The sequence below is a fragment of the Sitophilus oryzae genome, unplaced genomic scaffold (assembly GCF_002938485.1).
Source record: "Sitophilus oryzae breed Bouriz unplaced genomic scaffold, Soryzae_2.0 scaffold_396_pilon_pilon, whole genome shotgun sequence".
NCBI lineage: Eukaryota > Metazoa > Arthropoda > Insecta > Coleoptera > Curculionidae > Sitophilus > Sitophilus oryzae.
In genome coordinates, this window is record NW_022146969.1 from 817,333 (window position 1) to 830,969 (window position 13,637).

Genomic DNA, 13,637 nt, shown 5'->3' on the forward strand with positions numbered 1-13,637 from the left:
TTCTACAGGTGTAACGAAAATATTTTCGTTACATTTTTCCTTTTATATCGTTTATCCGTTTTGTTATATATTATCGATTTTTTGCGGAACCTCGATAGTGGTACACATCACTAGCGACGGTTGTTAGTTTAAATTGTTTAAATATTTTATATATTTTCTGGTTGCCTATGGGTTACCGATAATAATTTGTTTATTTTTAATGAAAACGAAGGTTTATTATTAATATTTTGTTTAGTGTTAAATAATTAAGATGCAATTGTTACACACATTTTTTTGAAGGTATGTAGGAAATTTTATCGTATTTATTATTTTTACTATTAATTATAAATTTTTATATTGACATTTGGTACTTAACGCATGTCTAAATGAATGGGAGAATTCTATAAAGGGACTTGTTTTGCCGAAAATCACTCTCTCATCTCGATCTTCTTTGTTTAAACATCTAGTTTTTTTTTCCAGACACCGGCACGAGGTACGACTTGGAAATTATTTATTAGTTTTATTTTTTTAAACATTTCTTACTATCTAATATGATTTAATTATTTGATTTAATTATTTAATTAGCTTGTAACTTTAAATTCCTTTTTCTATTTTATCTTTTTATCTCACAGTTCATTTTTTTATCATCATTTCTTTATCTTCTTATCTTAGTACCACGTGTATGGTAGTTTTGTAAAAAATTTTCTAATACCTTTAACTCTTATTTAGTACTAATTATTTTTATCTTTCTTATTTATGTACTGAGACGCAAGCTGTCGAACAGGAACCCGCAGAGGTGTTCGATTTAGCAATCTCAGGGGCCATGAATAGAACCAATCACTGCAGGAGTACTCTCAGAGACGAACCAGGAGGGACTCTGGTAAGTAAGGATTTTTTTATAATATTTATATTATACGACTTATGTCACCTTTAACGAATCCTTGCTTGCCAGAAGGCAACTCTTGTTTTATCTGGACCCTGTAGTGGTGGTGTCTATTGGCAGGCCATTCGACAGATAGATTTTTGTTTTTTGTTGTTTTTGGGTCACTCTAGGGAACGTATCTTTACCTCGTATCTGCCAAATTTACCTTACCTTATCTTTATCTTATTTGGCGGATGCATTATCTTTTGTTCCTGGAGTGACATCTCTTTTCTTTTTAGTTTTTATCTGTCGAATTGCCGCATTTATCGTTTTTCGTATCTTATCCTATCTTTCTATTTACCTTTATCTTTCTATCTAGTTTTTTTAATTTATCTTTTAATATCGCATTTTAGTATTAACTTTTGTTCTAATTTAAATTTTCATATATTTCTAGTTTTTTTTATCTTACATATTTTTTTATTCTTTTTACACGTGTCTACAAATTAAATCAAATAATTTACTGTAACAATATATATTTTTTTTTCAAGTCGTACCGAAGTGATTGTGGTGGTCTGGAATTTTCTAGAGAGAGAGAGCAAAATATTTTTCTTTTATTTTTTTTTACAATTCTATATTTATATTCTTTATATCCTTTAAATAATTTGGATAATCTTTTCAATTATAACGTAATTTAAGCTGTCATTGCTTATTTTCTTTTTTAAATGTTAATCATAATTTTTATTATAATAATTAGTAGTTGGATTTAGATATTGATTATTGTTTATTTGAATCACTAATATGTTGTTTAATCATAAGTTATTTTTATTGTACCTTCATTGGCAACCAACAGACAGTTCAATTGGTAATTTAGAACACCACCACAAAACTGGGTACTTATCAATTGTGTTGAGTAGAATACTGCTGTTTGTTATCTTCTAGGAGGATACGAGAATTGACCCTCCCCATAAGTAGCTCACGCACTGAGACTGGTGGAGTCTCACAAGCTCTCCAACGTTAGCCGGACAATCACGCTACCCACCAGCGGACGAGTGCAGCGAAGAGGGTGAGGCCTTTCTCCCAACCAACCGAAGCAGAAACACTTAAGTATTCCAGTTGCTTATCTAATCTCATATAATCGAGACTGTCACAGCCAATATTGTTAATAATTGTTAATTAAATATAAGTCATTAATGAAATTTTCTATTGTCTTATTTAATTCCAAAGCATACTTCCACAAACCAGTAACTTTTAGAATTTTGTGGGTTATACAGGTATAACCCTATTGGAAGAAGAATAATTAAAGGTTAATAAAAATGATATAAGCAGATATTATACAACCTCTTGGTATAAAAATCAATGGTACCCTTATCAAAAATATTCGCTTCGCAGATGATACGGTCGTACTGGCTGGCTTTACACCTTCAGACACATGATGGACTGCATCGTTGAACATAGCATGCAGTACGGATTACACATCAATGTTAACAAAACTAAACTTGTCGTATTTTCCAAAACACCGGGAAAGACTGTTCCCAGAATTAACAACAAGGTGGTAGAACAAGTATCGTCCATAAAGTATCTAGAAGCCGTCGTTAACGACGCTTGCAATCCCAAAACTGAAATTTTAGCGAAGATCGAACAGGCCAGACGTACTTTTGCTTTCAAGAAAACCCTCTTCTCCAGCCGAGATCTAAGCCTCGAACTGCTCATACGTATGCTGCGTTGCTACATCTTTCCAGTATTTCTTTACGGCTCTGAGGCTTGGACACACAATCAGACATGAACAGATGACCTGGATGGATAGAGTAACAAATGAGGAGGTACTCAGGCGAATGGGCAAAAATAAAGAGCTCCTATCAACAGTGAAGGAAAGGAAGTTACAGTAGGTACGTCTAGGTGCTCAGACTGGTCATCGAAGGCAAAATTGAGGGCAGGAGATCAGAGGGAAGAAGGCAAAACTCCTAGCTTAAGGATCTGCTTCGTTGGTTCGGAAGAACATCGATTGAAATTTTCAGAGGTGCGGTTTCACGCACCATCATAGCCATAGAAGGGAGACGGCGGCCTAAGAAGAACAAGATACAACCTCAGAAGCACTTGGGCTGAATTCCAGATTTTATAATTTTACAGGAAAGCGAGAAATTCCTATACACTAAAGGTATAGGGACCTCAGTCCAGTATTTGCTTATTATCTTTTTTATTATCATATATTCGACTCCAGCCCTTTTTGCTACAGAAAGCCGCGATAATGGTATGTTCAAAAGTTCCATAAACAGCACTTAATATGTAAAAAAGTGGACTTCAGTCCAACTGCTTCTGAGGTACCGATGCCCCCGCCAAGTCGAGCACAGCCGTATCATCCTTTTCTCGAAGGTATCAGCGGCACTTTTCACCAACCGGTAACTTCGTTGTGGATGAAGCAAGAATATTAATTTTCACTACATATGAGGACATACCGCATCTGGCTAGATTACCAAAATATCTAGTAATTATACCTCATAGTTTATGGATTATCTTTTTTTTTTCGTTTTCGTTTATGAATTTTGGCAACAATGTCGAAATTAAAGAAAAGCAGACACGCAAATTTCTTTAGTTTCGACATTGACTCACCGACACATCAACAAAATTCTAAGGTACTTCTAGAAGAGTTATAAACTTCAAATTTTAAATTAGGTTGCTTTAAGCTATAACCAAAGGAAAAAATGAAAAATCTCGAAATATCCTTATGGATTAAAAGATGAATTACTTCAAATCTTTCATTAAAATATCAATTAATAGGTCTCTTTTAATTATGAGTTGCCAAAATTATTAATTCGACCTTAAATCTTCAATTTTTTAATTTCTGTTGAAACCGTTCTGAAGGAAAACCTCACATCGAAACATTTAAGTATAAAAAAACCTTATTTTTTAAAAAGATCCTCAATTTTATGGCACTTATTTATTTACACCCTGTATAACTGATTCGGAAACAAACTTCATTGACATTAGATGTTTCTTGTGTAGGCCAAACCCGAGCAATATCTATTTAAATGCAACTACAATTGAAATAGATTTGCGAGATGCGCAATCTGTTTTGCACATAAATCTTCCTTCAATTTGATTTTATCGGCGAGCAATAAGACCCTGTTTTTGGTAGTTTATCGAAAAATTAGATTTTTCACTAGTCTCCGGAGCACCCGCTTTATAAATGTGTATGGGGGAGATTAAGTACCAAGATTCTTTATACACTTTGGCAATAAAATATTGCAAATTGTCTAGCTTCCATATTAATGTTAAAACAATACATACCGGGTGGTGCACCGGCGTTGGAAACATAGAAAATCCCATGTAAATTTTAAACTGTCCAAATATTGGCTCCCCTGTTGATTTTACAGCAAGTCGTTAAGAGAAGAACGTTTATTAAAGGTCTGTGTATGGCTGAATACACATGTCAAATTTGAGCAATTCCACAACAAGATCTATCGATTTTTTTTCCAATATGACGCCACTTTCAGAAATGCCAGAAGTTGAGAGCAACTTTTTTATTTTAACTGGGTACCCTCATTTTTTATTACATATTTAAATTATCTGTAAAATTTTATGAATTTTAATATCAAACACTCTATACCTAACTTTAACAGTTTTTGAAAAAAAAAATATTTAAAATGTATGGACGAAAAAAAAACTGGTCAAAAAAGTTGGTCAAAAAACAAAATTAAAACAAGTCTTGCAGAATAAATAAGGAAATCCTAACCCAGAACTTAAAAAGATCAGGTATTGCAGAAAGAAATTCTCCAATCCGAGACAAAACAAGAGATATTCCAATTGGTAAAATTGAAAGAAATTGGAAAATATATAAAAGTTAAAAAGAAAAATTATTTTAGGAAGTTTCTGATCTTCGACCAGAGTAAACATGTTCAACACGGCGTCATCCAATTTATAAAGCTGTTTTCCGTGATGTTTAACGACTACATTTTCATGAAAAGACGGCCGTAAATTCCAAAGGGGAAGGAATATAAAGGTGGGAGAGATTATGAAAACCACCGTTATCCGTGCCCGCTTACCTCTGCAATCAATCATCGAATAATTTCCATTCATGGGGCGCAAGAGAAAATCTGAATTTGCCTGGGGCCAGACGAAAAAGGCCTAAGGGAATTTGCATTGACAAATTTTGCTTTATGACCTAAATTACCTTCGATATTTCCCTGTAATATGTTAATCACGTCAATATTTATTATTTATTTTCATGTAAACCAAAAAAGGACCAAAAACATTAATTACAATAGCTTTCTTTGATGTATCAAATATTTCAAGTTATCTTAATATCTCTTATTTGAATATGAAACCAGTAGATATTACAGTTGGGGGTTGGAACCTTTGGTATTACACAGCAAAATAAAACACTAAATCACCACAATACACCAAAACACTTTTACACTGGACGCGCGTTTCGCTAACCATGTTAGCATCATCAGCAGATGATTAAAACTGAGTTACAAACAGCTAACATTGTTAGTAAAACGCGCGTCCAGCAAAGATGCTAATATATAGTCTATAAAATTAATAACTTTGAATTTTGACAGTTATTTTTTACCAACATGGCAAATATAAAATGCCGCTGTCAAAACAGTTACTGATATTCTTTAAATTGAGTGCCTGAACGAATCAGATAGGTAACTCTTTTTTACTTTCGTGAAATAGAAAAGGAAAATAATAAAATAAGTGACAGTTCTTCCTCTGCTTGCAAAAATCAACACGAAATGTCATAATGGACAAAAGTAAAATGTCATCAGCTTTTGACATTTCTAAATATTAGACCAATGCCGTTTCTAATAGAACAGCCTCGTAAAACATTTGCTGCATTTGTATGGTTCATAGTTTATCTGCCAAAGTATTTATTACTATAAATAGGTATATATATTGTATTTATTAACTGTATATTATGTATATTTTATGTAAACTATATAATTTTTAAAATACCAACCAAACATATGAGGAATAATTATGTTTTCCATGTATTCTACAACATATTTATTAATCTGTAGTATCTAACTAGCGTGACGTCATAAATCTCGCTCCGAGGCTGTTCTATTAGAGACGGCATTGCGTCAGCATGGCCGCTAGTTCGTGCCTGTAAGTATTTTGTTTGGTTTGTGGTGTTTTGTTTAAAATACACCCTTGTTATGTCCTATATCCTAATAATATGTCCTAAACATCTTAATTTCTGAGATACAGGGCATTAAAATTTTCTAAAAAAACTTATTTTCATAATAACTCTGATTTTATTATAGATATCTTTATAAAACTTCATACACATCTTCTATGCACAAAAATACCTTTTTTGGTGTACAAAGACTTTTATTTATTTCAACCAGTACCGTCCATACGGGTTTTATATTGAATATTTTTGGAGAAAAAAGTGGTACACCACTGACTTCTCTTAAAATAAAAATTATTTTCACAGCCTCCATTTATTTCTAAACATTTATTATCTCTTGATTTTTTTGTCCGGCACATAGCTTTGGCTTAAAACATTAAAGTCAGTTTACTTCAAGGCCAAATCGCTGAAAAGTTGATGCGGTGACTGTTGAGTGAAATAATTTCTGCATCGGCTGGAAGAAAATTAAGAAATAAAACATTTTTTTGTATATCAAAATAAGCATTTTGATGGATGGAAGTGTATCAAATATAACACAAGGGATATTTTGAAAAAAAAATAGAAAATTTTACCACCCTGTATCTCAAAAGTTAAGATGTTTAGGACATAAATTCATATGAATAATGTTTTTTTCTTAGAATAGGTCCAAGAACCACCTCCTTAAATATTAGCATGTAATTTAGGAACACCCCTGTATGTTAAATTAACTTAAAAATAATAACTGTATTAAGTATTATAATAAGTATTTACTTGCAAAATACCCTACACCAACGATACATTTTAAAATTTCCTTCCAATAAACTATTCCAGTTCCTTAAAGAAAGAAAAACAATTTCCCAAACTAATCAAGGGTTAATTCTCCATGTCCCAAGAGTAGTTCGGTCAATGGATCGCGTCGTTTCGACCCCAAACTGCCTCCCATTCTCCCCCAAGACCGTCGCCGAGCGTGGCCTGGGTCGGTCGAGTGTGAAGCAGCATTTCTCCTGCAATCCACGATAGCAGGAATTACGTCCCGTAACCGGCGGTGGACGCTTCGGGATTAGTAAGGTAAAGCGACGTCGTAGGTTCACCTTTGTTCGCCGATAAGACGGCCTTGGGCGAAGGGACAAAGGACTGCAAAACTACAGGCAATTCCTTTTCAACGTGACTATAGTTATATACAGTTGGAATATAGGATGGAACCTTGTTACAAAAAAATTGGTCAAGTGCTAGTCGGACTCGCGCACGAAGGGTTCCGTATATATAGGATCCTATATCTCCTACGCGGAGCAAAGGGCTTCAGTGAAAGCTCTCCATCGGGTTCTGTTTTTGGCAGTTGTTTTTGCTTCCTTCCATGTTGACCCTACTTGTTGAAGCTCATCCAGTATGGAACGTCTCCATGTTTGAGCAGGTCGTCCTTGCTTTCTTTTTCCTTGGGGATTCCACTCCAACGCTGATCTCGCTATATTACTATCAGGTTTCCGCAAAGTGTGACCTATCCAACCCCATTTTCTTTTGCGGATTTCAATGCCTACTTCTTGTTGGTTTGTAAGATGAAGCAGGTCGGTGTTACGTATAGTGTCTGGCCAAAAGATTTTAAGTATTTTCCGCAAGCGGCGATTGATAAATACCTGTGGACGGTTGATGGATATTTTTGTCACTCTCCATGTCTCGCAGCCATATAATAAAACTGGTATGACGTTGGAATTGAATATTCTTAATTTTGTTTGTATGGAGAGTTGACGGGAGGTCCAAACTGATTTTAGTTGGCCAAAGGCTCGCTGTGTCTTCCTGATCCTGCTGACAATATCCGCGTCTGCACCACCGTTTGCTGTTACTATACTTCCCAGGTAAGTAAACTCTGTTACATTCTCGACATGTTTGATTCCTATATTGAATGGAGTGTTGTTGTTTGTATTAATGCGCATTGACTTTGTTTTGTCGATGTTTATGCTTAATCCTACTTTATCTGCTTTTGTTTTTAGACGTCTGAGCATCATTTCCATGTCTTTGAAGGATTGCGTTGTGAGACAGATATCATCAGCATAATCAAGATCCGTCAGATGCGATGTCAGAGTCCATTGTACTCCCCTAATGTTTGCTGTGGCTTAAGTCAAAACGCTGTCGAGCACGATATTAAATAAAAGCGGCGATAATGTGCAACCCTGCTTTACTCCTGTCCCTAAGTTAAAACTGTCGCTGGTTCTACCGTTGTGCAGCACATTGCATTCTGTGTGAAGGGTTCCGTACCATTCATTATCTATACAACATTAGTCACTATATTATTATAAACTTTTTTTCCGTTTTAGCTGAAATTTTGAACGCGCGTATAAGTAATTTAAAAAAAAATGAAAAAACACATTACTAAAAATTGTATTAATCAATAATAAATATGTAAAAAGTAAAAATAAATATGTAAAAATATGTAAAAATTAAAAAAAACGATTAAAAAAAAGTCGCTTTGACTAGGATTCGAACCTGCCTTACTACGGCTCCAACGTCATAGCAGCGTAAAGTACTAAAACTTTAACCACGCAGCCACCGAGGACTTGAAGGATTCTATGTAAAATTCTTATTTAAAAGATAATGTTTAGTAAAAGTACATTTTTATTTATAAACATTTATTTAATTCTATTTTTAGTATTTGTTCTTATAGCGGCAACATAGATACATTATCTGTAAAAATTTCAACTGTCTAGCTATAACGGTTCATAAGCGAAGTCTTAGTAATAGGGTTCCCATTTTTACCCTTTTGGTACGGAACCCTAAAAATAACCAAAAATTCTGATTCCAATCAATATAAGAACAAACCCTTTGTCCGGCTTCGAACTTGGATGTTCCTTGCGGAAAACGGCAAGGTAATGAGGCACTCAACCGACTGGAAATTTTGCTTTTCCGCCAAGTGAAGGAGATATCGGACTAAGACCGTTTTACGTCCTCCGTCCTGCCATGCTGATTAAAGTTTTTCCATTAATTACAAAAGCAAAGGGATTATAAAGGTAGAAAACAATGTAAGATAACGGAAAATATGTGTAAAGGTTAGGAGATGCACAGGTAGATAAAATTAAATTACTTCTCAGAATGAGAGGAAAATGAGAAGAAGCCTTGAAGATAACCCAACTGAAAATCGCTCATGTTTGAAGATGCATTCTATAGTTCAAACCTTAACCACAGATTCTAATCTAATAATGATAAATATTCGTGAATTATTATGTGTGCTTTTCTGAAGAATCTGAAAGACACCATCCGTAACCTGGAATAGGTGTCCTCCAACGGTCTAAGACACTCGAAAAAGTTCCTCAGAATTAAAAAAGAGACCGAGAAAAATCAAGGATTTTCCTTGATTTAAGTAAAAACAATCTTCGGATTGTCACGGGATTTCTAACAGGACACAGTCTCCTCAACGACCATCTCAGTAGGCTGAAGCTGAGAAACAACGGCGAATGCGGGGAAACACCTTATCACTGAGTGCGCCGAGACGATGACCGTTCGTGCCATGAACTTTTGTACGGCTGATATCGAGGATGGAGAGCTGGCCTCTGTCGAGCCGTCTGAGATATTGGCTTTAGTTAAGGCCCTGAGACTGTATGATGAGTTATAACTCGTTATAACTCAAGAAAGAGGAACACAATAGATCTGTAAGGTCGCGATGATTAACCCCTCTCCTAAAGATTCTACATTCTGTGTGCTTTATTTTATTCCCATAACCTTGAAAATGCAAAAACAGATTGTATCAATAATTAATTATAGTCCATCCAAATGGATACTTTAACAGGATATATACAACAAAAAACTAAAAATGCTGCTTTTGAAAGAGAAAGAATATATTTTGATGAAGATGTTATAAAAAGATCAGAATGGCAATAAAAGATACATGGAAGATCGCTATCAACTTTTTTCGTTCTACAACATCCGCAGATACAAACCTTTCAATTTTTTTATAAAGGTGAGCACCTGTATCCCCATACAGTAATATATTATGTCCTTTACCCCTCCTACGTGAAGCCTTCAATAGAAACTCACTAATAGAAACCTATCACTGCAAACCCCGTTACGAACACTACGTTGTTACAAATGGTCCACTCTTCTTTACGGATGCGAGACATGGACGCTAAAAGTCGGGAATATAAATAAAATAGAAGCCTTTGAAATGTGGTACTACCGGAGAATCTTTAAGATTTCTTGGACCGAGCATACAAGCAACGAAGAAGTTCTTGGACAGCTAAATAAAGATCAGGTACTCTTAATCACCATCAAGGCCAGAAAGGTTAGCTACTTCGGACACATAAAGTGTGGCACCAAATATTATATTCCTCGTTTGATTATTCAAGGAAAAGTCGAAGGTAGAAGATGGGTAGGTCGAAAGAAACTGTCATGGCTGAGAAATATACGAAACTGCACCGGTCTGGGGGTTGAGAGGCTGTTTCATGCGGCAGAAGATTGAAAAGTCTTCAACGAAATAGTCATGGAGATCGCCAACGCCTGAAGACAGGCACGGCACTGCAAGAAGATGAATCCTTCAATAAATACTCTCCATCAGCGGGTTCGGCAGTTTATTGAAATGGATTTAACAACTCGCCATTACTTTTTCGATCTCCCTTTTAAATGTTCTTTTTGACGCGTGTCTGGAACGACCAGTTCTACTGCATCGTAGGCTCCAGTTAATAACTCTCCCAACGGTGTTGTTGTTTTTCCTTCACCTCGAAGTGTGATATATCTACCTCCTCTAGTGTCCACCTGCCTCTGGTCAGGTAAGCCAGGGTGGCCCATCGAAAACGTTCCGCAAGGCATAACGGCCAGGGTAATTTTTTTTTCAGAAAATTCAAAAACACGTCAATTTTGTTTGTGATTTGGAAAACTTTGGCCCCAAAAATGATTGCAAAATGTTCAACCCTCTAAGGGAGGGTGTCATCCCCCAATATTTTTCAAATGGGAGGGGGGGTCAAGTGGTACCGCAATGAAAAGGGCTTTCTATTCTCTATACTTTCCCGCTTAGTTTTTGAAAATCGGTCGAGTCATTTAGAAAATATGAAGGATTGAAATTTGAAAAGTTTATTTATTGTTTTTTACATTTATCAGAGTAATAGATGATAAAGATAAATTCCTTCGACCAATTTGCGGTTTTTTCTTATTATTTCTGGATGTTTACGCATTTTTTCACTTGCTACAAGGATGAACGATCAGGTGCGATAGTTGCTAGATAGCTGTTCTGTGACTTGTGCGTTGAAGTTCTTCTCAATATCGTTAAACTTTTTAACAATTATGGTGTACTCACTTGCAGAAAAAGTGGAAATAATCGAACTTTATTTTAAAAATAATGAATGTGGCAATCGGGTTGCGCAGATACTCAATGAACGCCATCCAGATAAACACCTTTATGGCAAAATTGTTCACGAGTTAGTAGAAAAATTTCGCGAAACTGGTTCCGTTATGAATAAAAAGAGGCAGAGGGAAAATCCTGTAGTAAATGAAGCTATGGAGGTATTCGTATCGGGCCAAGTTGTCATGGATAGTACGCTGAGTACAAGAAAATTAGCTAATGAGACCGGCGCGGGCGTGAATCGTACAAGTGTTTAAAGGATATTAAAAAAACACAAGTTCCACCAGTACAAAATTCAGTTGGTACAAGAACTCAACGAAGACGATTTTGATCGTCATTTGCAATTTTGTGAAACTATGTGTGAACGAGTGGCGAATGAGAATAATTTCCTATTTAATCTGTGTTTTTCGTATGAATGTACTTTCTTTTTGAACGGTGTAGTTAATCGGCACAACTGTCGGTATGAGGTGCACACACAAACCCCTCAGAAACTGAACGCGTGGGCTGGTATTTTTGGAAATTCTATTGTGGGTCAGTTTAACGCTATTGAGAAGAACTTCAACGCACAAGTCACAGAACAGCTATCTAGCAAGTACCGCACCTAATCGTTCAACCTTGTTGTAGCATTTTTTATTTCCTTTAATAAAATTGAATTTAAAAATCTATTTTTATTTAAATTTCTTAGTATTGGCGCCATCTATTTGCTAGATGCCAAAGATATCAAACTTCATTTATAACAGTTCACTTGTCTTGTTTATTAGCGCCATCTATTCGCTATATGCCAAACTTCCTTAATTGCATTTCCCTTGTCCCGATATTTAATTTTTTTTTTCTGGGAATTTGGATCTGAAGAAGACGCGTGTTTCGGCGTCCGACAAATTTTCCAGTGAAAAGCACTGAATCCACTTTTCGATTTCGATTGCATGGGTATCCGATTTGGAGATTTGAAAACCTTGTAAAGTATGCAATCCAGAGTATAGATCGTATTTGTTTGGTTTCTTCTTGGAATGATCACCTTATTTCCGTTTTTTACTTCGTTTATTTGAGTATTTAATTACTGGTTTGGATCGGCATATGGTTTGAATATATTTATGTAAAGCTGATTTTCAGACCAGTAAAACTACCACATGGTACTAAGTAACTACCACATGGTACTCAGTAACTACCACATGGTACTCAGTAACTACCACATGGTACTCAGTAACTACCACATGGTATGCAGTAATAATGCAGTAATTATTGTATGTATCACCCACTTGCATTTTGTATGGACCTATGCAGACCTTAAGACAATGTTCCTGACATTACAATCGTTTCTTTTGGCTGATATCGAAGACTTCTCCTGCCATAGTCATCTGCATCCACTTCTGTTAGTCTGGAGAATACCTAACTACCTGTTTACATCATAAGAAACTATATACAGATAAGTCTCTCTCTTAAGTTTGATACACAAGGTACGCTTTTATTTTATAATTTTTGAGACAACAGATTTAATAACCCGGTAAATTATCACTATTTATCCCACATATTGTAGTCAAAATTATTTTTTATTTAACGTTATAAGTTATAATTTGATTCGTACAGTACACTCTTACTTAGCTATGATATTTTATATGAAAATTATTAACACGTATTCATTTTAAAGGTTTTTGTACACGACATGTTTCGAAACATCATCGTATTGAGACATACATAAATTTCACCGGTTTTTATATTAAGTAGCTTACTTAGTTCAAAAATTCGAATCTATTTAAAATAACTTGCGGTTTTATTGGGATCACTGTGACTAATTGTTGATACTTGTGTTCGTTTTCAATAAATGTTTAATGTAGGATAGTTATATTTCTGACTTTTATTCCTGATAAACATAATAGACCCTTAATGCTGGTGATTACTTTATTTTAGCTATGTTGTGATATTGTATTTTTCTTTTTGGTTTCTTACTTTACCACTCTCATAAACAAAGTAAGTGGCGCCCTTTTTCACTGTCTTTGACCATACCTATTTGAATTCTTAACATCAATATTAAAATCTCTGCAGCCTATATATTATCATTTTTTTATTTTAATATTTAACAACATTAGAAAGTCACTGTGAGTCAGAAGCCTTACCTACGAACCCAGCTTTCCTCTAACCCTGAGCAACGGATTCTTTTTTCATTCTATTTGGGTAACGACAGAAAAGTCGTCACATTGTGGCAAGTGAAAAAATGCGTAAACATCTAGAAATAATAAGAAAAAACAGCAAATTGGTCGAAGGAATTTATCCGTATCATTTACTCCGATAAATGTTTAAACTTTTCAAATTTGAATCCTTCATATTTTCTCAATGACTCGACCGATTTTCAAAAACAAAGCGGGGAA